The sequence below is a fragment of the Athene cunicularia genome (genome assembly GCF_003259725.1).
Source record: "Athene cunicularia isolate RWA chromosome 2 unlocalized genomic scaffold, athCun1 chr2_part1, whole genome shotgun sequence".
Classification (NCBI taxonomy): domain Eukaryota; kingdom Metazoa; phylum Chordata; class Aves; order Strigiformes; family Strigidae; genus Athene; species Athene cunicularia.
Window position 1 is genome coordinate 38,896,111 of NW_020799095.1, and position 25,660 is coordinate 38,921,770.

General features: G+C 38.7%; 1 long non-coding RNA gene across 1 annotated transcript in view; it reads left to right on the top strand.

Moving 5' to 3' along the window:
• The first annotated feature begins 417 nt into the window (after window positions 1-417).
• Window positions 418-25,660, top strand: part of LOC113476722 — a 110,572-nt gene continuing 85,329 nt past the window's right edge. Inside the window, exons 1-2 of the long non-coding RNA XR_003397770.1 lie at window positions 418-554; window positions 2,559-2,820. This is a non-coding gene — a long non-coding RNA (uncharacterized LOC113476722). The remainder of the gene's footprint in view (window positions 555-2,558; window positions 2,821-25,660) is intronic.

The following is a 25,660-nucleotide window of genomic DNA, read 5'->3' on the forward strand; positions in this document are numbered from 1 at the left end:
CCTCTAGCACGCCAGTGACTTCAGCGGCTATATTTGTGATTCTCTCTCCATGCTCCATCAAAATGTTGTTAATGTTCATATATGCTCAAAGGGCACATGCACCATCGTTACTGCTAGCATGGGTTGGGAGTCTATTTGGTCGGTCTTCAGTTTTGGAGACCTCAGCTTTAACAACTTGGGTATGAGCCCCTGCAAAGCTTCTGTTACACACCCACTGCTACTGCACAGCCACCTGGCTTACCCGACTGAGCTGTAGCCCTCTGAGGTGGGCAGCTTCCAAATCAAAATTACAATCTGGCCTTAAGATGGGATGGCATCCATGTGTCTTGTCTTTGATGTCAGATCTACCGGAGGAATTAAGGACGCTTATTTAACTTTGTGGCATCTACATTTGGGTTGGGTGATAGTGGAGGACAGAATAATAGCACAAGTCACTCTTACCGACTCAGTATTGATGCTGACAGGGTATAGGTACCACAACAGAGAAGCTGCGGAGTGCTGGGTTCTCTCTCATATACTGTAAATCAGAGTTGGAGCAGCTCACACTGCAAGAAGTAAATATGAAGGGCTTTGAGCTAAGGATGCCCCATCTGCAGTAGGCTAGTCTGGGTTGTGTGAGTTGATGCAGAGACAAGATTAGGCAGTGTAGTCCATTTTGACTTACTAACTTTTGCAAAAACTATACGGAGACCTTAGCTTACATGTATGCCCTCTCACATACTGTAAATTAAGTGAGAAATTAATGAGAAACTTATGAGTAAGAAGTGATCTGAAGAAAAAATGCCACTCTGTTGAAATGCATGGGTAAGGATAAAACCCAGATACGAGAAAGCAAAACTTTGTATAACTGATTTGAGGAGGAAGGTGCGTCATTAAATCCTTGAACAATGCATTGTTCATAAATTCTGATACTACTTTTTGCCCCCTCAGTTATGGTATAATTACTCAGTAATGGTATAATTTAAGAGAATAATATTTTGCATACATGTTTGAAGAGGACTTTTTAAAGTTTCACTGTTTCCAATCCCAACTTTTGATGGAGGATGCACAGTAGTAATTTTTAAACTATTGAATGATAAAAACCACACTGAGAAATCCTTACTGAAATTACTCATTACCCTGGAGTTAAAATGGAAATAACAAACATATCTTTCATCACTCATTTTGAATATTTATTCTTTGTATTTCACTTACTCCAAACAGATTTTTTTATCTCTAGGGTTATATCCTGACTAATCCTCCACTGTGCTAATTTTGCTGGGACAACACATAAGCGGCTGGTGATTCCAAATATGAATAAGGACAGCAGGCTTGGGCTTGTGCTGATTTTGATGAATAAATTGGCCTCAAGAATGACAAATCGTGTTAGCACTTTTCACTTTATAATGTTAGACAGTCAAAGATGTTAACTGTGCCGGGAATCAGCATTAGACAGTGTTTGGAACTGCTTATATGGAACTCTCAGGTGCCTAGTCTCAGCAGAAACTTGCTCTTAAAAACCTTTCTCTGTTTTGGTAAAAGAATGGTGTGATTGCAAAGCAAATTGTTTAGAGAAGTTTCACTGTAATAGCAAAATGCCCTTCCTTTTGTTTTACCCACTCAGTTTTCAATAAGGATATTCGTTTAACAGACCCTTTGAATTATAGTGGTTCTTGGTGCTAATGATGGCAGTAATAGTCCTCTGTGTGTGTGGTGGGGGAAAAGAAAATTGTACCCCACTGATATGAGAAGTTTTGCTATTGTCTGTTGTGGGCTTGCAATGGTGTTACAAAAGATGCAGTCTTGATTTATTTCTTGTCTTTTATTCCTCTTATTTATACATTTATTTTGCCTTTGGGGTGGGGGGATACAACTGTAGGGCAGGAAACACTCGCAAGGGAAGAGGTAGATATTAGAAATTTTGTTCTAACATTGTCCCTGGTAGTATTAGTTGGGTGCTTCCCTGTCATGGTCTGGTCAGGGCCTGTTTCTGGATGAGAATTTTTCCAGTGGATTGCGGGGTTCCAAAAAAAAGGGGTGATCTCAGCAATAATGGGATAGCCGTTACTCTCACTTTTTATTGCATTAGCCTTATCAAATTTATTCTTTCTGGTTAATTCACTGAATTCCCTGAAAGGGAATAATAAATGGAACATCTAGTTTTCTTGTCACTTTGCCAATTTTGCTATACAGATTTTTTTGTATTACATTACCTAGTAAGTGTCGCCATTGTTTGAATCTTCTCTTCATCCTTTGCTTTTGTATGTTACGTTGGTTGGTCTTTTAATACAATTTAAGGCTCATACACTGTTATCTGTACCCCATCTAATGAGCCCTTATTATTTTTGTTTGGTTTTAGCTCTTTGGCTTTTGAACAGTCCTGCTAACAGGATGGCTATGGAAAATTTGAAACATTTTACTGCCATTTAAAGTTTTTCTGATTTGTGTAAGCATGGACCCAGATGCTAGGTTTGAATTTGCAGGTTAACGAATAAGACCTTGCTTGACCCATGAAATTTCCTGCATGAATTTTTGATAAAAAATACAAAGCTTTTTTCATTTTTGTCTTAATTTTCCAGGAAAAACTACATGCTTGGACAGAATTCAGAGGACTGAAAGGCTTTGTCTGAACACTAAAACTTCTTGATTTGAAGAATGTTACTGTAGTCCTCCTCCAACATTATAATCTGGATGCCTTCTGGTCCTGTTCTGCAAGGCTGAGGCTGCCTACCTCCTTCAACACTGTGCCATGGTCTTTCCTTTTTGAAGGGAGTGCTGGAAATAGGGAATCCCTCAAAGTGGTAAGTCTAGTTGATAGAGGAGATCTGCCACATAAAGCAGGTAAGCCACAGATTTAATGCTACACACTAACATTTCTTAATAACATCTTTTGTTTGCAATCAAAATATTTTGGTTTGTAACTTTGGCTTTTTGGTAAGAAAAGTATATTTGCAGAAGCACATACTTAGACATGCCAAAAAAAAAATTCCAACCGAAAAGTGTTTAGCTGAAAGCCTCGTTTCCCATCAAAAATAGATGCAGTGGAAAATTTTCAAGCAGCCCTATATTTAACCTTCTTGGATTAAAATTCAGTTGTTGGACTAAGGGAGGTTCACAGAGGGTTTTTTGCCGCTTTTGTTAGGGTGTCTGTTTTTTCACTCATGACATCTGCCTGCTTTTCCAGCTATATCCAACCTTGTTATAATTCTTGCTATTGCAGCATTTTACTGCTCTCAGAATGCTAGTTCCCACTGGATTTAGCTTGATGGGATATGTGCAAACTCCAAGTTTCTTTCAAGGGGTGTGTCAATCTTTCTTTTTAATTTTGGCTGCATTTTAATAAGTAAATATGAGTAGCTGTATCCACTGAACACCAAATATGCACAAAACAGAGCAATACAATTCTTAGTTCTTTGCCCAAGGTAGCCTTGCTTTGGGGTGTTGTGGATGCAAACAGGATACGTGAGTTTAAGGGGTAATGGATTAAGTGTTTGAAAGAGAAAACCCATTGGGCAAGCTAAACAGATAAATCACATCAGTCTCAGGAATTCCTGAGTGGACTATAGTTGAAGGCTGGGGAATTATTCTGTAAAAATACTGTATTTGATTTCTTTGTTCATGCTCTCTTTTCTTGGCTCTGAATTGTGGCTGCTTTTGGAAGCAGGACACTGAGCTATATGGACCTTTGATCTGAATTGTCATAGCTATCCTTGGGTAAGGAGAAACACACTGATAAATGAGTAAGTGTGGGCTTTGGCAATCTGGAATTCAGTAAAAATTATCAGTAATGTAACTTCTTCCTTCAAGAAAAGTGTAAGCCAATCACTAAAGATAGGATCACAGGGATAGAGAACTTCATCTGAATAGGTTATGATTTCTGTTGATTTTATTTTTTTTTTCTTTTGGGGCTTCTATTTCACTTTCATTTCTTCTTGTAGCAGTAATAGTTTGCTACAACCGTGTCTTAAATACAACTGTGAGCCTTTTTGGATGTTCTTCCAAAGTTGGTGGATAGAACATTAGTGTATGACTCCTGCAGAGTTCAGTGGACTTTGTATTAAGACAAGAGAAAACAAAGCAAATATTGACATTCAGGCAGGAAAACTGTTAATGATCTACATTGGTTTTAGTATGTGTTATATTCTGTCATTAGTTCAGTGTTAGAATGCAGTTTGTAGCCAGAATATATCAGCAACTGGCAACATGTGGTGTTTCTTAAGCAAAAGTTGATTATTGTTCTTTATTGCTTGTTTTGCATCTTAGCACTCTTACAGAAATATCTTTCCATATATTTTTAACTTTGTTTTCATGGCAATTTTATTTAGAACACTTCACGACTGCTAAGCAATACTATGCTTTTTTAGCCTTCACAGGCACTAATGATCAAATCTGTAAATGAGCATATGCTTAGTTTGGTAAGACAGCAGTTAATTTTTTTTCTGTATCTTTAATAAACTCTTCAGAAGTTTTATAATTACCTGAAAGTAGATATGTTGTTATACTCTTGTGTACTTAAATTTACTTGGTTTTGTCCAAAATTGACTAATATTGATCAAAATAGATGGTGTCTTTTCTATTTCTTTTCCTGACAGGGTCTACATTAGAGTACATATCAGTAGCTAACCCGTAATTTCCCTCTTCCTTGTTATTATTTTAGAATTATTTAAAATAAATATTTGCAAGAAAAGGTAATAGCCAGACAACGTTTGAAAGGAAGCAATGGTTTGAGTATTGTTGAGAAAGAGATTTGTCATTCTAGTACCAAAATTGTGGCGGGAAAGAGAACAGAGAAAGGAAAGTACAGTATTGAAGTATAAGAGTAAGCTTCTATGGTACCACTTTCCAGCTGTTCTTCTGTGGAATCCAAATATTTTTTGAAGCATAATGCTACACAGTCAAGTAATTATTTTATAAGGAAGAAGTTTTAGCACATCAGAATTCATGAGTTGGAAAAAGTAGCAAAAAAATTCTGTCCATGCTTTCTTAAAAATGAAGTGAAAATATGTACATTCTTTTAAAATGAATTTAGAAAATTCATTTGAAGTGAGAGATTGTAATTGTGTCTCTAAAGTGTGTCAAGAATAGCGAGAATAGTGCAACCTCTCTCACATCATTTGTATGCCTTAATCTGAATCTTAATGATAGTGTCAAGAAGTGAGAAGCAAGCGGAGTTGCCAAATCTGTCCGCTCTTTTGAAACTGGAAGAATTGTGGGAAGTAATTGGGTGCGAAATAAACATGTGTTCACAAGTAATTGGACTGAGACTATTACATTTCTTTCATTTCAGTAGTAGGTAGTAACTACTTAAACTTCAAGGAAAAGAGAAGATTACATCCCGTAAAACTTCCTTATGCAAAATAATCTATCCTCATGTCAGTGATCCTGGTTACTTTAAAGTGTCTGCTTGCCTGAGAAAAGGGTTGTCAAATCAGGTTTTTACATGGGAGAAGGGATTAGGAAACAACAAACTCCAACCTGCAGTGGGAGTTAACTTCTGGGGGTGTGGGATAGAGAATGGACAATGAATGTCACCATCTTTTCAATGTTCAGTACTATCAAAACTGTTTTTCTTCCAGGTAACCCTCTATTGGCAGAAAATATGTGAGTCAGTGAAGGAAAATGGTATGGTAAAATACATATAAAGAATCTCATGCCAAAACCCAGAGAGTCAAGACTGTTTAAATAGGCTTCATTCTGTTTGTAAACAAAAATAACTTCAATATGTTTGATTTTTTTTTTTTTTTTTTTAATATCTTCGACAGGTTTAGGAAATTGTGAGGGTAAATTGAAAAAGTGTTTCTGTGCTTAAAAAGCCTAATTGTTGTGTATATCAGTCTCTTGTCTGCTTTATACAGCTGTTTGTGCTATCTCACTGGTGTCTTTGAAACAATCAGTGTTTTTACAAGGGTCACTAATTTGGATTGGGATATAAGAAATAGTCGTTAGTTTTATGGGTAGTAAAGCTGAATATCATAATTTGCACTTTTAAATATTAAAATAAGCTGCTTCATTCTGTTTGTAAAACAAAATAATTTCAGTATGTTTGGTTCTGTAATTAACAAATGTAGAGTTGATCAAAAATATTTTCCCTAGTATGTGCTTGGAGATTAGGTTAGACTGTGTTATAGAATAATGTGATAATAATGATTTCCTTAGGAGAGTACAAAAGCAGCATCTCAGTTTCAGCTGACGTTTATTGACACACAGCACCAGTTGGGAGCCCCATCAAACTTCCTATTCTTTTCTGTTTACCACCTCCTGCTTTTATTTACAGTCATCATATCTGTTAATTAGCCTCAGGTAGAGCAGTTCTAAGAAGATCTCATGTCTTCCTGGTGATGGCCCCATGAGGTGACCATGTACACATGGTCTGTGAGTGAATTAATCTTTAACTCATTAATTTCAGTGAGAAGTTTAACTGCTGGCTTAGTTTCCTACTCAGCAATTTGTATTTGGAGAGTTATGGGCCTTAACTTCCATTGACTTCAATGTCATGAACATATCCCAGTGAGCTCTCAGCATCTCATGGTTACCTCCCTGGAAGTCATAATTTCTTGTATTTTTTTCATTTGATATGATTGGACCAGAATGCAGAGAGCTTGTTGGTGACTTCCAGGTAAATGCTCAGTATCACTGAGGTTATTTACCTAGTTTTTGTTGCATTTTTGGAGAATAAAATTACTCTTCCACTTACATAACTATCTCTGTCGCACAATATCTGAATGCAGCATTTTGCAAAAAATCTGATGTAATGAGGCAATGCCTGGATCTTGTAAGGGGATACTCTGTAGCTAACCATACTATTTTATAGTCTCACCAACCTCAGTGTGATAATACGAAGCTGTTTATAGACACAGATTGAATGCTAGAGGTGGTGGTTGTAGTGCGCTTCTCTCACAGCACAGCTTGTTTATTAGAAAAGGAAAAAGTTGCAGTTATTTGCAGGAAAAATTCAGGAGCATGATCTAGAGTTCTCCTGCCCAAGTCTACAAGGTATGCTAGAAGTGCTTTGAGAGGTGTGAGCTGATCTGTGCATCTCACTGGGGTGTTAGAAATCTTGTAGTTTCAGTGTTAATGGTTGTGGTTGTTTTATCTAAAAGGTAAGGAAAAAAAGGCTGAGCCACTTACCTGCACCGTCAACTGTAGGTAATGTTATGACCAAGTGATGACCAAGTTCCTCACTTTTGCCAGAATGCCATTTATTCCTTCTCCATCCTCCAGCTGAGGAGTAGCCAAATTCTAAAGACCTAAGCATTGGTTACAGGTGCACTTGAAATCCTGTCCAGAGCAAATGCAAGTGTGGAAAGCTGTAAAATACACAGTGTGGTAATGTGAGCATTTTCATAATTATTGAGAAATTTAAATTCACTGCTTCAGTTTAAAAAAAGCAATACTAATAATTAAAAAAATCCACCCACCCAACAGTATAATCTCTGGAATACATCCAAGTAGAGACCCGAATTCCTTTAAATCAAATTCCTAAGACATCCAGGTGTCCATGATACTGTGAAAAGAGAGACAAAAGTCAAAAATTGAAGGTGAATATTCTACTGATGGCTGATGGCTTTGGAGGGTTAGTGGTGATGCAGTGTTGTGACAAAAATCAGTGAAAGAGTATCAATGAAAGTTCCTGCCATCTTTAATTGTAAGAAGCCAGTGCTGACTAATCTCTTAATGTTTCATGGGGAAAGTTGACACTGAGAGGAAAAGGTGGGTGATGTTTCTTCAAAACATGAAAACTGCTTCTATGTATTTTGTGGTTGAAGGACAGAGAAATAAGAGGTTCTGGCATGCTGGCAATGTTTTCTAGAATTTAGTGGCACTTCACCAGTATTTTTTAAGCCATCTTTTCTAAAGGAGAAGCTCCTTTACTATTAGTATGCTGTCATCTTTCAGATCTCACCAAAGCAGCACCAGGATTTTTTTGCACAGATTTCCTTTGACATACAGCCTCAGTAAGTATGGAAATTACAACTCTTTTTTTTTTTTTTTTTTTCCTTGAAAAGCAGTGCAGTGCCCAGAATCACTGAATTTCAACTTTTATTTTTTCTTAGACAGATATGCAAATTTTACTAACAATATGCACGGTTAAATTTAGCAGTAAATTCCAGTCGGGGATTTCTGCTTTGTTTATTGTCCAAGTCAATATGTCTGTGGAGAAAACCTCTTGCTGTGCAGAATACATAGTCAGCTACTTGGAAAAGTGGAAAGTTTAATTACGAGAGTTTATTCTGGAAAAAGGTAAAGTAAAACAAGCACTGGTTTTTGTTTGTTTTGTGTTTGTTTTTTTTTTGTTTTTTTTTTTTTTTTTTTTTTTTTTTTTTTTTTATGATGGCTTCAACTAACAGAAATACAACATATAGGGTTGTTTTGACACTGTTATCAGACAAACCACTTGTTTTTTCTTTAACCTGGTCATCTGTGTAACTGAGGAGGTCTGAAAGAAAGTAGAGGTCATGAATAAATGATGCATTTCTTAAACTTGCAAGGTAGCTTGTGAAAATGAAATAAAATCCAAGTGTGGAGAAAAAAAGTATAAACACATGTATTGCTGAGAATATCTTAATTAAAATATAGTTTACTCTATGAAGGTATTAGTATCAGGTTACCTGAAAGAAGCAAATTTCTTTTGTTACTTTCTCATAAGTTATTTTGATTTTTGTGCATGGTAACAGTGATGTATCTTTACACAAGGTTTCTGAGTGGAAGGATAAATTATTGCTGGGAAATATGCATTCTAAATTATATAGAAACATACTCTCATATATATATATAAAGTTCTCCGTGATTTTAATTATTGGAGTGGTTCCTATTTCTTCAGTTTTTATAAGTCATTTACATGGAGTACATTTTATCTAGCTATCTATATAAAAAAACCACTGTGCAAAGAAGGCATTTCTCCTGCCTACCTAGAGTATCTGTATTCCTCCTTGTGGTTCAATGCATATTTCTCCTTTCTAAGCCTGTTCAACTGTAATATGAAGAATGTTATTATGATAATTCTACAATGGATGACAGTCATTAAATTTATGCTAAGCCAATAAATTTTTTTAAAATTGTGTTATGGCTAATATTTGGGTTGCATGACTTTCATCAGATGTGTAGGCATATTCTTTTTTATTTCATCTGTGTAGGACTGATCCATGACCTGAGCTTGTAGGTTCTACAGTAGTGCAAATGGTACATGATAATTGTGTGTGAAGAAAGGCTGGCAGCTTTACAGAGGAAATTTCTGAACCTGTAGGTAGGTTCAGGATACGCAATTGCCTGTAACTTCCCTTCCCCCATACTCTGCATTTCTACAATACAATTGCTCTTCTAATGCTTTTACTGAGTCTTAAATGGTCCTGTGTGTAGGACATTAAATGTATTTATGGTAGAGTGGGAGCTCTGTTCTGAGTCACTGGTGCATCAAGAGTTCCTTCACAATGTTCTTCTGGTTGCTTAATACAGTGAGACAGGCACCAGAGCCATGTACACTGATGCCTTATGGTCACGATCCTTGAGCCCAAATCCTAAGAGATGTGGAGGTGGCTAATTTCCTGTAGAACTGAGTGGGAATTTAAGTTCCCAAATAGGATTTAGGAGCCTAAATACCTTAGAATTCTCCATGAATAAATCTTAGTTGCAATAAAGCCCCTTAATTCTTCACACATCCCTTCATTCTTCCATACATGTTCCTTGTTTGCTATTTACTGTTAATTTGCAATTTGGATACTTAATTATGCTTCTGTTTTGGGATAAGTTTCTTTTTAGTCTTATCCTGTATTTCTCTGGACTGTCTGTTCCTTTTCAGCTCTTTCCACTCCTACACTTTGTGTACCTAATAAACACACTAACACACTTAATTTCCAGTGACTACCTTCCCTCTCACATTGGCACGTATGAAACATAAGACCTTTGGTATTGTAAAGATGCTATAAAAGGAATCATTAAGGCTCAAAACAGGGATTTGACTATTTTGTCCACTCAGTCTGTTTTTTGACCAATATGCCAAATATGCAAGTTGTATGTTAGCCAAATTCTACTTCATTTGACTGACAACAAGGGTAAGGCTAGGGGTGCATGCCACAGGTAGTTAAATAATGAAGAACCTTATGTCGGTCTAATGCTTTTGTCACTGAAATGACTGCCTGTTGTTCTTCTGAAACTAGTAATAGTAAATCAGGATATAAATCAATCTTTCCCCTGGCTGTGTATGACTTCTCCATTCGTTAGTTCACTGCACTGGTTGTCTGTAACTGAAATGCACAGTGAAACCATAATGTCTTCTTCCCATGCTAGACTTTTAACTTCCACAGTACACTTTTCCTTAAAGTGCAGCAGAAATGGAAAAGAATGAAAACAGACATAAACAAGGACCCCAGTGTTAAAGAATGCTCTGCAGAAGCTACCATCTTCAATTACAGTGCATCTTTCTTCATGTGATCATGAACCAAGTTTTCTTCAGGACCACAGTAGTCATCAGGAAGAGGGATCCCTTGCCCTGCATCCTGATAGATGAAAGTGAATGGAAGAAAGCAAATAACTTACAGATGTTGGCTCGTGCTCCTGCCCAGATGATGAGCTAGACAAGTGTCAGTAGCTGTTCTAGGGATGCTGTGAGGGAGAAAGCTTCTAGATTTAGGAGGAGTAGGGAAAGGGTGAACAAGTGGAGGTCCTGATTCTTTCAACACACTTGGTATTGCACCACACTCCTTTTTTAAAAGGTGAGTAAAGTTATACCAGGGGAAGGAGAATGCAGGGTTTCCAGCCCCTGAGTGGGATGACAGCATTGTTTTATCTGTGTGGCTTATGGACTTTGACAGAGAAAGCCTAAGAGCACACAATGGTGAGGGTACATAGGCCATCAACCACACAGGGAAGAGAAAATCACTCTGTCAAGGACAGGTGTCCAGAGCGATAGGATTTTTGAATGGTGCAGCTAAATGTATGGAAGAAAGAGTGTTGGAAGGGCAGTGAATAAGGTGAGGATAGAAGGGGGCGTGTGCTCTGTGTTCCTGTTGCCTCATTGTGAAATTGTTTCCCTTCAGTGTTGCTTGCAAGAATAAAGCTGGTTTATGAGAATAAATTGGTTTCTGGACTAATAGCAGTGTTTTTCTCAGCTAGTGGTATGTGAACAGTTTTCATACAATCCCGGTTTTGCCACAGTTCTGGCTATGAGTAATCTTAGTGGATTATAAAAAATGCTAAGGTAGTAAAAAAAAAAAGTTTTAGGTGCGGGGTATAGTTTGCAGTAGTGATTTGAGTGCTTAGATATCACAGACTGCTTTTTGCTTGCGAAACTTGTTTTCTTTCTGTATATTCAAAATTAATTAATTAAAGACTTTTATGTGATTGATTGTTTCTTGTAGCTCAGAGATTCATGCTGCTTGGCTAATCGATGGCCATGAGTGTTGTATGTGTAAGTAGAAACACTTTGTTTTATTCATGATGGTTTTTATCACAGGGCATCAATACTTGTATTGATGAACACCCCAACTGGACCTGCACATGGATCTTGCACCGTGGCCCTTGTGCTCCACCTCAGTGAGGGATGCTTTCAAAGGACCTTATCTATTGCCACATCAGTGCAAGGCCTAAACATATTCCATAAATAATCTCATAAGATGAGAGAGCAACTGAACGAGAGATGACGAGAATATGGTAGACTAGGTTAGGAACAGGTACTATGTTGGTGGTCCTTGAGGGACACTCTGCAACTCTGCCTGTGGCAGCAGCATGGCTTCTTCCAATCTTCTCTTCAGCTGTGGGGTTGTTGCCTAATGCCGTATGTCAGGTTTATGTATTTAATTGTGAACCTTGTGTTTATAAGCTATCCAGCTCTCTCAAACCAATATTGTTAACTTTCTACCTAACAATGCTGATGAACATGAAAGATGTTTATACTTGGTCATCTTGTTTCACGATCAGATGCATCTGGGAACTCAATCTATAGAACCTCTTCTTAGAATAATCTAAATCTTTCTGAATGCCAAATGAAAGCTGAAATGTCCAGAGATTAATAGAATTCAAATTATCCAAAAATCACAGCACATTTTTACATTGAAGTGTTGGTGCCTCCCCTGCACTGGATCTTCTGTGGCTTTAATGTAATGTAAATAAGCATTTTTTAAATGGGAATGCAGAATCTAAGTGGCCTGTCAACTGATATGATATTTTCACCTACTCTATGTGTGTTAATACCGTACCATATTAGAACTGTATTAATCAGTGCTCATGAGAGATTATGCTGATGAAAAATATGAACATGGGATTTGACCTTCTTGGAAGCAAGGTCTTTTCCAGGTCATGAAAGGCTACATATTCAGCTCATGACTAGTGTAGAACTTTTTCTGTCATAACTGAAATACTGACACCTGGTTTGCATTTAAAAGTGTTATCAAGGAGGCCTGTCAGGGAGGGTTATGAATTTTTTGCTGACATAGCTATGCCAGCAAAAACCCTAGTGCAGAAGCTGTATAAGAAGTTCTTTTACCTGTACATTTTACTTCTCTTGAGGGATAGGTATAAGTTGCTTGGGAAGAGGAGTCTTGTTAGTATAATTTCTATGTTAACCTTTCTAGTGTAAATCAGCTGTAGGCCTCATCCTGTAGGGACTCATATGCAAGTTTATCACTGCACACAGATATGATATATCATAGCCTGTGCTTACATTGCTCTGAAGAACGACCTCTAGAGCAACTCTAAGAATAGTATGTGATCTTTGTCTCCTGTTCATCTTCTGTCTACAGGATTGTCTTACAGCTGCAAGAGTCATCAATAATGCCTGGAAATGCATGAATTTTCATGTGTAGCACCTGTCCTGTTGATGGTTCTAGTCTTGAAGATAGTTTTAGGGCCACACGTAGGAGACAGTACAGACATAACTGTTGTTTAACTGAACTACTCGCAGAAAGAAAGGAGGCAGGATGCAGGTATAACAATGAAAAGGAAGGAAACTCCCTAGCAGTGAAGCTTGTGATGTGCAACACACAAACTAAAGGATGAGAGGTACAAAAGTGGAAGCTTCCTTGGGTTCCAGAAAAAGTAAGCATGTGGAACAACTTGATGGATCATGGTTGTCGTTTGCTGATCCTACATGCAGCACCATAAATCACAAGTAGTTCTAAAGAAACTGGTAGTGGAACAGGAGAGTAGAAATGGTATGAGTGAACTCAGATTATGACTTGAAACCTTCACTTGTCTCTTAAGATGCAGTTCCTGTATGCCTCTAATTATCTTTCATTTAGATGTTCTATCTTATTTGGAATTGATAACCTAAAGAGTGGGCTCTTAGTGTTTGTTTGTAGGAAGGACTTCTCTTTTCTCTTATGCAGAGACCCCCCCCCCCCTTAACTAGAAGTTACAGCTAGCCTCAAGCACATGCATATTTTGTATTTGTTCAAGTTATAACATCAGATTTGAAGGCTGGACCAGTACCAGAATACCTTATTTGCACTAGCAGAAATAATTTCACATCACACTCTGCAGGAATTTGGACTTGTTCTATTTTGGGGCTTGAAACAGGAATAGCTTGAATGAGCTAGGTAATTTTTTTAAGACAAAGGTTTCCTTTTTCCTCAAGGTTTTTTTAAGAGATGCAGAAAGCCCATTTCAAACAATACTGCCAGAGACAAAGCTGCATATGTAAGCTCTGTAGTCCTGCACTGAGGTTGATTAATCAGCCAAGGTTAATAGAAATTGGTATTTTCACTTCAAGTCCTAGAGACATACTTTGGAAATTCATTAATTTGTAGGCTTGCACTCTCCCTGACAGAGGAATCTAGTCTTGAGGATGGTAAGGAGAGATATAACTATGGCATTGGATGCGATCATAATCATAAAAGGGAGATATTTTGAGATACAGAAATTGCAAATTCAATCCCTGCTGTTACCAGTCCAGCAACAGGGGCCATTTAACAAAAGATCCCTGAGTTAATGATTGCTGTTCTATGACAGGGATATTGGACTTATTATACACTGAACACAAAGGTCTCTGATCCATATTCGTGCCTTGTTTCCTGCTTGGGATTCAGCACCACATGGTGGTAACTGTCTGCTTCATGCAGGAAAGCGTTCTGCTGTGATATCAGCGAGCGATAGTATCAGAAGAACATCCATTTTCCATGAATTTAAACTATTACCGCAGTTAGGTGCAATTATTGAGGATCCCTGTAGAGTTGTACAAAAAATGTTGTCTCCGTCCAAAGATGTTGATTCTAGAATGTAGCAGTGCCAGTCTATGACATTCTTAGTTTGGGGTCTCAGTGCCTGCTATAAATTGAACCCTGAAAAATGGTTACTGGGACTATAAAGTATAGTGCTGCATTTTAAGCTCTATTTTAAGTACCAGTGGCTTTGTCAAACTATACATGTAATTTAAATCAAATTTATATGGTGAAAACATGTTGAAGATGAACCAATGACAGAAGACGACTTCGTAACAAAGAATATTGACTTTGCATATTAACTTCATTAACTTAATGCTGTCTCTTGTGTATTGGAAAATTGTTCAAGTGAGAATAATAGCTTTTGAACTACTTACAGGCTAATAGGTAGTGATTGTAGTCAGTAAGACTTTGAATAGCTGTGGCTGTTGATTACACAGATTAAATGTGAGTGCAGTTTTCAATATGGCTGATTTTCAAAAAACTCATTTTCTGTCCTTCCTTTTGACTTTCATGGCTAATGACACTGACTTCTAATGCATATTAAATTCCGGGAGTGGGAATTAAATTCCTCTTCTTCCATCTCCTAGTAGAGACAGGAGTACAGAAGCATGCCTTATGCTTATTTTAAATTGTTCAAGATTGAAACTATGTAAGTCAAATATAAGATTGTATTAGTGATAATTCCCATACAGTGGGAGATGCTCTGTTTAAGCAGCTGATTGTTTATAGATGTTTGTAGTATTCATAGCACTAATTTTTCATGCACTTCATCCCTTATGTTTTTTCTCCTCATATCTGAACTGTCTGCGCGTCTCTTTGCATCCACTGTGATTTCTCAGTGAATGCCGGTTCCCAAGTTCTTTCTCTATTCTCTCCTTTTATTTTATTTTTTTTTTCTTCAGGGCCTAATTATGAAACAGCTTCAAATAAATACAATTTTTTAACAAAAAACATTCTGCTTCCTGTGAACAATGGGCTGAATTTTTCTCTTTATTCTTGGGGAGTTCTTATTCAGTTGGAGTGCTTTGCAGTTGGCTAGGCCTGAGATTTCTGGGAGCTGTAATTGTGTCTCATTAATTCTTACAGTAATGTAGGGTAACTATAAGGAGCATGCAATTAGTGGTCTGGTCAATGAATAGAGCAGTTAATCAGCAGACAAAGGATGGGGCTCAGGACCTATTAGGCTGAAAGGAAGTGTTACTATTGTCACAGGCAGTAGGAATGCATGCAGACATGCCTTAAAGTTGAACTGTTTAAGGGAACTGTGTATGTCTTTTTGCTAAACCAGTTTTCCTACCTATTGCACTACTTGAGAGATTCATTTAAGGTTGCCTGTTAGAAGTCAGAGACCATATCGGGGGTTCTGACACACTGAACAGACTGCTGAGTGTATTCTCTCACCTTAACAGAGGCAGCCCCAGGGTTTATCAAAAATAAAAAGTGGCCAAAGAGCTGTAAGGCATCCTTAGCTGTTCCTCCTCATCAGAAAAAATGGTCGGTGAATGGAGGAGACCGATAAAGTTTAAATCGGCCATTGTGTAGATTGTCACTCAGTCATACTCTGCATGTTTGTCATCATAATGAACCTCGTTTGTTCTGAATGGCTGTGCTTTCAGTGCATGTAAATGTATGCAAATACTCATAACAGTTTAAAAATGGTAGCTCTTACGGTAACAAATAATCTTTCCCACTTTTAGGAAGTCCTGTCTTTTACTATATCTAGGGTTTAAAATGCAAAAGTTACTCCAACTCTGGACAGTGCTTTGGCGGTTTTTGTTAGCTCCGGATCAGAACTTACATTTGTTTCTGCCTTTGAAAAAATATGAACTTCATGAATCCTGTGAAATGTTATGACATATGGTGATTATAAAGAAAAAGGCTTTATCAATAAAACACTGCCCTTGAGTACCTGTTCTTTCTAGTAGGCATTGCTTCAAATAGAAAGTCATTTTTTCTCTTAAGTAAAATAGACACTTGGCATAAAAAAGCAGTAATTAAAATAACTTTTTTTTTTGGGAAAAAAAGGGAATTGAACTTTAATAATTAACTTATATCCAGAGCCTAGTGTTTTTCTCAAAACTGAAAGTAATTTTTTTACTGCCTTCTTTGTATTAACAGGTCTGTAGCTTTATCTCTTCTCATGGTATTCACATCAGCAGCAAGTAACGTTAGAAGAATAAAGTCTCTCAGGCTTTATATTAAGGATTCAATTATTCTATATAATTAGCCCTGATTTGTTAAATATTTGAAACATTTTCTACTCTTAGGTATGGAACAGCATACTGGAGTGATCAGAACCACAAATGACTTGTACCTTTACTCAGAAAATGCTTCTTATCAAATAATAAGGAAGATTAAGCTTAAGTCTCCCTCTCTCTCTCTCTTTCTTTCTATTTGGATTTTATTCCCACAAGAAATATCAGTTTTGTCCACAATATCTCGTGTATTTCTATTCCCCTGAAATACAAAGAGGTAATGGATTGTGGTATAAATTAGGTAGATTTAATGAAATTTATGAGTTGTAACTTGTGCCTTGAATATAAAATAATTGAGTGAGGCATAAGGTATTTTGGTGATGCCAACATTGTAATCCGTCTGTTTTTTCATTCTTCTGTGACTTTTTGAAACACTTAGGTGCTGTGGAATCTTGGGAATAACAGTTTTTGTATGCCATACTTAGCAAATTTTTCCATGGTTACATTTTCCCTTACCGTGTCTTCTTTTGAGGAAGCAGGGCAGACTTACCCTGCAGAATGAGAAAATGGTACTGAGTCCACACTCTGGCTCTTACCTCATATATATGCTACTTTTCCATTTAATTAGAAAGTGATTTTTCATCTGGTGTCAGCATCAAAAAAGTTGCTGCTCAGTATCACTGATAAGCATTACAGGTTTAACAGAAATTGCCTTTTTTTTTCCCTCAGTAAAGTTTTTCCTGTTGAAACACAGGTTCAGTCATGGGGGCTATTCATCTGAAAGTGGTCTTAAATAAGTCACTGAAATATTAGTAGGGGAGGTAGCAGATTAATTGTGGTCTTCCATAAGAGCACAGTGTTATGACTGGGATGGGTGTTATGATAGAAATGATAACTGCTCCTTAATATGTAAAGATTGATTAAAGGTCTTTAGCCTTCTTTTAAATTAACAGAATATCCATCTTTATCTCTCTTTATACAGACACACATATATTTTTACTTAAGAATAAAAGCTAGTGTTACTCTGATGGACAGCATAGGGTAAGGTAAACTAAACAACTCTGTTGATGTTTTGAGAACTTCTCTTTTTCTCTCTTTTTCTCTTTCATAGTATAGTGTGAATCTTACCTGGTGTACCTGTCCTGTTGTGGAAGTCTGAACACTGCAAGAATCCCAGAGCAGAAAAAGTTTATAGCTTCTAACTAAAATTTTATTTTCAAGTGTGTTAGCTTTAAATAAACCCTTATGCATGTGTCCTGTTTCTTCTGGTACAAGATGACATTGACAATCATAACATAAACGCATGGAAGTTAATTTAAACTAGTTGTCTGTGCTTTATCTTGTCAGAACAGAGAGAAAGTATTGCTCTCTGGCCAGTTGTCTCATCTGTTTTAAACTTTGTTGATGAGTATTTTTATTCTTTAAGTGGCAGGTCTGACCTTGTTGAAGTTGCTGCTTAAGATGGAACTGCCACCAGATCACCCTCCCTTTATGAAAATCTTTCCATTATAACTATTTCATGTATTATTTATACAGCATTTCTGTCATTTTAGGCATCACGCTGTGGTGCACACAAGTGTTAATTTTTGCAATCAGTTGAGAAATAAATTTGTAGAGTGTACAATACTGCATAGATCACCGAAGTCCCCCCTTTTTTTCTAACCTAAAATAACATTTGGAAGAATAAGATATTTAAGTCCAAAACTGTCTCTTTAACTGCAGTCTAGCCCTGGAGACACCTAAGCTCTGTGAACAACTTTACCATTCCATGGTGCCTGGCATGCTGTTGCAGCTGAGGTCCAAAACAGGCCTGTTTTGGCAGAGCTCTTTAATTTGGCTGGGATCCAGGAAGCAGGTAATCTGGGATTAGTATTACCTGGGAGAGCTATCTGGTAAATGTTCCCAGAGCATACAATAGTCATGGACAGCTTCATATCCTCATAAAGTGCAGTGACAGTTGCTACTGTTGGGAGAAAGATGGTGCAGCTCCCTTTTCTATAACATTATAGTGGCTAGTCAGTCATCCAAGAAATGTCTTGAGTGGGCTTGCATCCATGGTGGGTATTGCCTTGCAGATATCCCTAGCTTCTAGAGTAGAGGCTAGTCTGAGCTAGCAAAATAAAATAGTTCTAGTCCTTTAATGGCTTTGCATATGAAATGGTTTGTCTGGAATTTGAACCAGAATCAACTCAGTGACCCAGAAGAGAATATGGAGCATTGGTGTGTGGCATGTTCTATGCAGTTTGTCACAGCAAATAAGATGCTCTATAGGCTACTTTCTGCAACTGTTGTGTAAACATTTTCAGTATACAGTTTCTTTAGCAAGCCTGCCTGACTGTCAGAAGAGCATGAATTAAAATGGCTAGGAGCAAGAAACGGTAGTCTTTCTGATGGCTGTGCTGAAAGAAAATTTCTTGCAACTGTTGCTCCTAATTTCACTGTAGTCTATACTAAAGTAAGAAACAAAACCCCTCCTTGACCTGTTGTTCCAGTTGTGTTTGAACTGTGATGATTTGGGACATCTATGTACAATGTAGAAATTACAGTTGACATCGTGACATTGTTATTATATTGCAAAATATCTCTTCATATCTGCTTTTGCTCCCAAATGCCTGCTGGAGGGATAATGGGTACTGTAATTAGTGAATATGTTTTGACTTGCGTAAGAGAAGGACTGGTGGCACTGGGAAGATTCGTTCTCTTGTGAAGACCTAGAAAATGCAGTGCAGAAAATGTCCACATTGGCAATAGCATGATGACAGATACTAATTCACAGACAGAGAGGAAAGTAACCTTTTTTTTTTTTTTTTGAAAGAGGAGGAGGGTTGGGGAAGTGGTTTGGCTACAGAGGTGCTCCATGTCCTAAAGACAAGTGCAGGATGCAGGAATGTATGAGAAGGATTTTGGACAGTATGAACTTCTTCCAGGGCTCAAGCCCATAGTGATCAGAATTTGCCCAGAGTTGACACCCCTCAGTTTGTATCCCCTCACCATCGGCTGCTATGCCTGCTTCAACTTAAAAGTTTCATGTGATCCCCCTGAGTCGCACATAACTTTCTTCCTATCCACATTTATGTCTTACTATCACAAAGCAGGAACAGTCATACAGGATCAGACTAAACATCTGTCTAGCCGGGTATCCTGTTTCTGACAGCAGCCTGGGGGAGCGTATAAGAAAATGTCAAGCATGTAATGATCCTTTTTTGGTGTGCTCTCCTACCTTCTACTGAATCATGGCTTTGGGACTTCCTGAGCCAGAGATAATACTAACATTTTTCATCCCTCCTCTCAATTCCATTAGTGGTACAAGCCTTGGGGACTTAGTTTCTGTTTTGTTTAAAACCATTTTTTAATTTTCTTATATGCAGTATCTTATGCAAGCGTTCTTTCTTATGCTGAACTTTAAAACTCCTACATCTTTTTCCCTGTTTAAATTCCTCTTTGGGATTCTCTTCTTCCTTGACTTCTACCAGGATGTTAGTTGCTAATTTATATTTACTCAGTTAGCCACTCATTAATGTGAGGGGAAGGGTGTGGGCGTCCCTAGGGATGCTGCTGGCTGCACAGGCTCCAGCAGGATGGCTCCATTTTTGCTGCTGTTCTGGAGAACAGGGAGGAGTTAAGGTGCTCAGTCCAAGACAAAATAATTGAAAACTAACAGTTCTAGGAGCCTAGCGTTTATGTGCAAGACAAGCTTGTTGTGCAACCCATGCCCCAGTATGACAGGAAGCAAGCCAATTGCCACTTACACTGGTTTTGAATGATGTGGATAATCAAACAGTAAAATAATTTATTTGGCTCCTGGTACCCAGCAAGTTGTGGCTGGTTCTTTCCTAAATCAAATCTTGTCTGAAAAGCATAAATGGTGCTACACTGCACACTGCCTCCCTTCCCCTTCTTTGCAACAGGAAGTAAATGCCTCTGTGTAAGAACTGTGGCGTGAGCAAACAGAATATTGAGCCAGGAAATATTTATGAAGGAGCATGTGAAAACCTGAGGGAAAATGTACATCTAAAAAAATCCCGTACCCAACAACACTTCCTCCACCCTGCCAAATGTAAAGGAGTTTAAAATTACTTGGTATTTTAGTGCACATGGATTTTCATAAAATAAATTCTAGTAGTACTATAATTCTGAGTTAGTTCAGTTCTTTCCAACTTCAGTATTTGCTTCTTCTCTTGCAGGACTTCATAGGCCAGTGTTGGTAGAAGCAGGAGGGATGGATCCAGATCCTTTGTAGCTGTAGATGTATAAGTCTCTAGGCTTCTACATTTGAAAAAAATTGCCCTTACTACTGAACTGTTATAACTGTAACAATTCTGACTACTGAAATTTTTATCGTAATATTAGATGGGAAGGAATGGGAAGAGAGGAGGTAATCTCTAAAAGCTTCATACATAGGAAAGAAGCAAGAAACATTACTGGGTCATTCTTTGTCACATAGTTGTCATCTCCAGCTATGACAAAGAGTTTTTAATTTTTTCCTGTTGCTACTTTTACATGCTGATAGGTTTAAGTGAAACGTTTAAGCCACTGGAACACAAGATATAGTGTATGTGTCAGCTAATCCACTGCTGACCCCTACTTTCTCGTCTCTGTGGGAAGGTTCTCTTCTGCTTCAGCATCTTGTCAGCTACTTCGAATGCTCTTAATCCTACTCATATTTTGTGGTATAGGCCAGGCCAAAAATATGTCCTCATAATTCAGTCCAGGCAAATTAGAAGACATTAAGGCCTATTTGAAAGGGTTTGCCTTCTAGGCAAACTCATGATTTTATTGCTCAAATGTTTCACTGTGAAAGCAATGTCTTGTGCCTCCTCTATGTCATAGCAAAAATAGGCTGAAATCACCTGCTTTTCCATCTTCCCCTTCACTTTCAGCTCTAAATAATTTTTGATGCTATGCAGCTCTCTTTATGCACCTCTACTTTTCAGATCAATCCCTTTCCTCCATCATTTTCCCTTCAGATTTAGAATCCTCCTGTTCTATATTCTGATTAACAAAAATCCCTTGGGAGGCTGCCTTGAAGGATATGGGAGTCCAGGAAGGCTGGACAGACTTCAAGAGAGAAGTCTTGAGGGCACAGGAGCGGCTGTTCCTGCATGTCAAAAGACAAGCAGGCAGGGAAGGAGACCGTCCTGGCTAAACAGGGACCTTTGGCTGGATCTCAAGAACAAAAGTAGAATCTATTGCCTTTGGAAGAGGGGCCAGGTCTCTCTTGCAGACTATAAAGATGTAGTGAAGTTATGCAGGGAGAACATCAGGAGAGCCAAAGCGCAGCTAGAGCTCAACCTGGCTGCAGCTGTTAAGGATAACAAAAAATGTTTCTGTAAATTTGTTAACAAGAAAAGGAGGATTAGGGAAAATCTCCTTCCTTTATTGGATGCGGAGGGAAACATGGTAACTAAGGATGAGGAAAAGGCTGATGTGTTCAACACCTACTTTGCCTCAGTCTCTAGCAGTGGAACTGGCTGTTCCCTGGACACCAGCCTCGTGAGCTGGGAGATGAGGAGGGGAAGCAGACTGAGGTCAGCACAGTTGAAGCGGAGGAGGTCAGAGACCTGCTGCACCACTTGGATGCACACAGGTCTGTGGGACTGGATGGGTTACACCCAAGGGTGCTGAGGGAGTTGGCAGATGTGCTCGCCAAGCTGCTGTCCATGATTTACCTGAAATCACGGCTAACTGGGGAGGTCCCATTGGACTGCAGGGTGGCAACTGTGACACCCATCTACAAGAGAAGCAGAAAGGATGATCCAGGAAACTATAGACCTGTCAGTCTGACCTCAGTGCCAGGGAAGGTCATGGAGCAGGTCATCTCGGGTGCCATTAAAAGTCATATAATGGACAACCAGATGATGAGGCCCAGTCATCCTGGGTTTATGAAAGGCAGGTCCTGCCTGACAAACCTGACCTTCTTCTACAACACGACCTGCTTATTGGATGAGGGAAAAGCTGTGGTTATTATCTACCTGGATTTTTGAAAAGCATTTGACACAATTCCCCATAGGTTTCTCATAGAAAAACTGGCTGCCCATGGCCTGGATGAGCAAACGGTCTGCTGGGTCAAGTGCTGGCTGGCTGGATGGTCCCAGAGAGTGGTGGTCAATGGAGCTAGATCCAGCTGGTGACCAGTCACAAGTGGTGTTCCTCAGGGCTAGGTGTTGACACCATTTCTGTTCAACATCTTTATTGATGATCTTGATAAGGACATAGAGTGTATCATCAGTAAATTTGCAGATGGCACCAAGTTAAGCAGGAATGTTGATCTACATGAAGATAGGGAGGCTCTACAGAGAGACTTGGATAGATTGAATTGGTGGGCCAACGTTAATGGGATGAGCTTCAACAAGGTCAAATGCCAGGTCCTGCACTTGGGCCACAACAACCCCATGCATGGCTACAGGCTTGGGGAGGTGTGGCTGGAGAGCTGTCTGGAAGAGAAGGATCTGGGGGTTCTAGTTGACAAACAGCTGAACATGAGCCAGCAGTGTGCCTGGGTGGCCAAGAAAGCCAACAGCATCCTGGCGTGTATCAGGAATAGTGTGACCAGCAGAAGCAGGGAGGTGATATCCCCCTGTACTCTGCACTGGTGAGACCACATCTTGAGAATTGTGTCCAGTTTTGGGCACCTCAATACGAGAGAGATATCGAGGTGCTGGAGCGAGTGCAGAGGAGGGCAACGAAGCTGGTGAAGGGCCTGGAGAAAAGATCCCATGAGGAGTGACTGAAGGAGCTGGGACTGTTCAGTTTGAAGAAGAGAAAGCTGAGGGGAGACCTCATCACTCTCTACAGCTACCTGAAAGGACATAGGAGAGAGGTTGGTGCTGGTCTCTTCCCACAGGTGATTAGTGACAGAACAAGGGGAAACAGCTTTAAACTCCAGCAGGGGAGGTTCAGACTGGACATTAGAAAAAAAAAATTCACAGAAAGAGTGGTCAGACAGTGGAATTGGCTGCCCTGGGAGGTGATGGAGTCACCCTCCCTGGTTGTGTTTAAGGGTTGTTTGGATGAGCTGCTGGGGGATGTGGTGTACGGGAGAACTTTGTAGAGTAGGGCTGATGGTTGAACTTGATGATCCCAAGGGTCTTTTCCAACCTGAATGATTCTGTGATTCTACTCTTGTTGCCACATGGCCTCCCTGTTACCAGCCATCTCTCAAAGTCAATCAAATGTTACTGTTCTTTTTTTTGACAAACAGTTAAAAGAATCTGGTGAGCCAAACAGTTAAAAGAATCTGGTGAGCAACCTGGCTATATAATAAATGTAAAAAAGGTCTTTCTATCTTATGCCCTGCTTTTGCATTCTGCTGCTAAACTCTTGCTTGTTGAGACCAATTTTCAACATATTGATCACAGGTTCATTTTACATTTTCTGGATCTGAACTACTTTTGGGTACAGTAGGTTGGAGGCTGCTTTTTAGAGGTCTAGCAGCAATGCTGATTAGTCTGTTCTCTTTTCATGTTTTCGGTTGTACAGGGTAATACACTCATTAAACAAGTGTGTTCTAAATTTCAGGGAAGGGATTTTTTGCTTATGCCAAGGAAACCTTCCTGTGTTCTTTTGGAACAGAAAACTTGGTAATAAATTAGGATTTGGATGTGAGAATTTTTCATATGTAAAATGTTTGGTTTATCATAGTTATTGACTGGACTAATACCCTATCAACAAAGCAGCTGCTGTGCTGGTGGCAGGGTCTGAGCTTTAGGCATAATTTTATGAGTTACTATTCTGGGGAAATAAAACCATACACACTCTAGCTTTTACATGAATGCCTCAGACTTAAAATACTATTGCACTCTGATGCAGTTCAGTACTCCTTTTTGTCCACTTGTTTTTATTTTTATTTGAATGGAGGTGGGTATGGAGCTAGAGGACACAAACATAGACAATGCATATATGCAAGAACCTCAGTTTGGATTCTAGACTAAAATGAAAATAAAAATTATAAGTATATGCAGCTGTGGTTACATGCCGTTTGGCCTGTTTTCTCTGCTGGTCTGCCATTAACCTTTAAAAATTTTGTTTGTAATAATGACAAAATTAGTATTGGCCTGCAAATGTTGAATCTTTCCTTGCATTTCTGGTTTGGAAAACTTGCACTGTGCTTCCTTCTTCTCCTCTTACTGCTGCTACTGCTACTTCTATTAATTATAGTCAAGTAGTGTTGAAGACATGCTGACTACTACAAGAATACACCAAAGAGATGTCTCTTACTTTGGAGAACCTACCCTCTGACACAAGAGACAAACCAAAATACACAGGTGAAAACTATAGCGAAACTGTATTTGGTAGTACAGTGTATGAAAGCTGAGCATATCATTAGCATTATTGTTACTGAGGTTTCTGAAGGCCTGAAGTGAAAGGAGAAGATGAAGCTAGACTTGAAGAATAATGAAGCTGCCATGTAGTTATTTATGGGGGTTTCCTGCCTCTGAGGGAGAACATTGCAGAAAGCACCAACACAGCTACTGAAAACCAGAAACAGGTAGACATGGAAGATATCATGGGTGAATTAGGGGCTTAAGTCAGTCTCTTGATATACAAAATGGATACAAGGGTCTGAGGAATGCAAGTAAAGGTGAAGATAAGTATCTTACATTTGATGTAATAAAGAGGGTTCTGTGTCAGTTGATACCCTATGATTTGATACCAATTGATACTATGATAGCTGATTAAAGTGAAGAAAGGGCATAGGTCCCATGAGTCATGGATGAGCTAGTCTCTAAGGTTAGGTTCAGTGCTCTTGGGCATTGCCTTTCTGTACTGATGGTGTGGAGAGGTGGGGCTGTCTACTGTAGACATCCAGATTCTGAATCCAGTCCACTCCTGCTTTATCTTCATCAAGGTGGAGTGGTGTTGAAATATGACTTTGTGTGGGTGCTAATCATCACCTGATTCACTATGAAACTGTATTTCTAACCTTTTAGCTACTCTATGCCATCCCTGCCTATTGCCAAGGCTGCACAATTTGTATCCAGCTACAGATTAGCTGTTCCTTTGTACAGTGTAATGTTGTTGGTGCTGCTAAAGTTGTGGTTGAAGTCCACATTCTGGAATTGTATGATGATGTTCATGTGCCCTTAATGGATGCTGTTGATGTTCTGAATTGTTAAGGTATTGATGTTCTGCTGTGCCAAACACAGAAATTGAGGAGGCCTTGAGTAACTGTAAGCAGAATGGATGGTGGGTTCTATACTCCAGAGCACCTTTTAATGGAAGTAGAGGCAGGCTGTTGCCAAGGTGTCATACAGGAATGTCTAAAATTTACCTAATGGGTTCTAAACAAAATCAAAGAGATTTAAAACCATTTTTTAAAAATAGTTTTTTAAA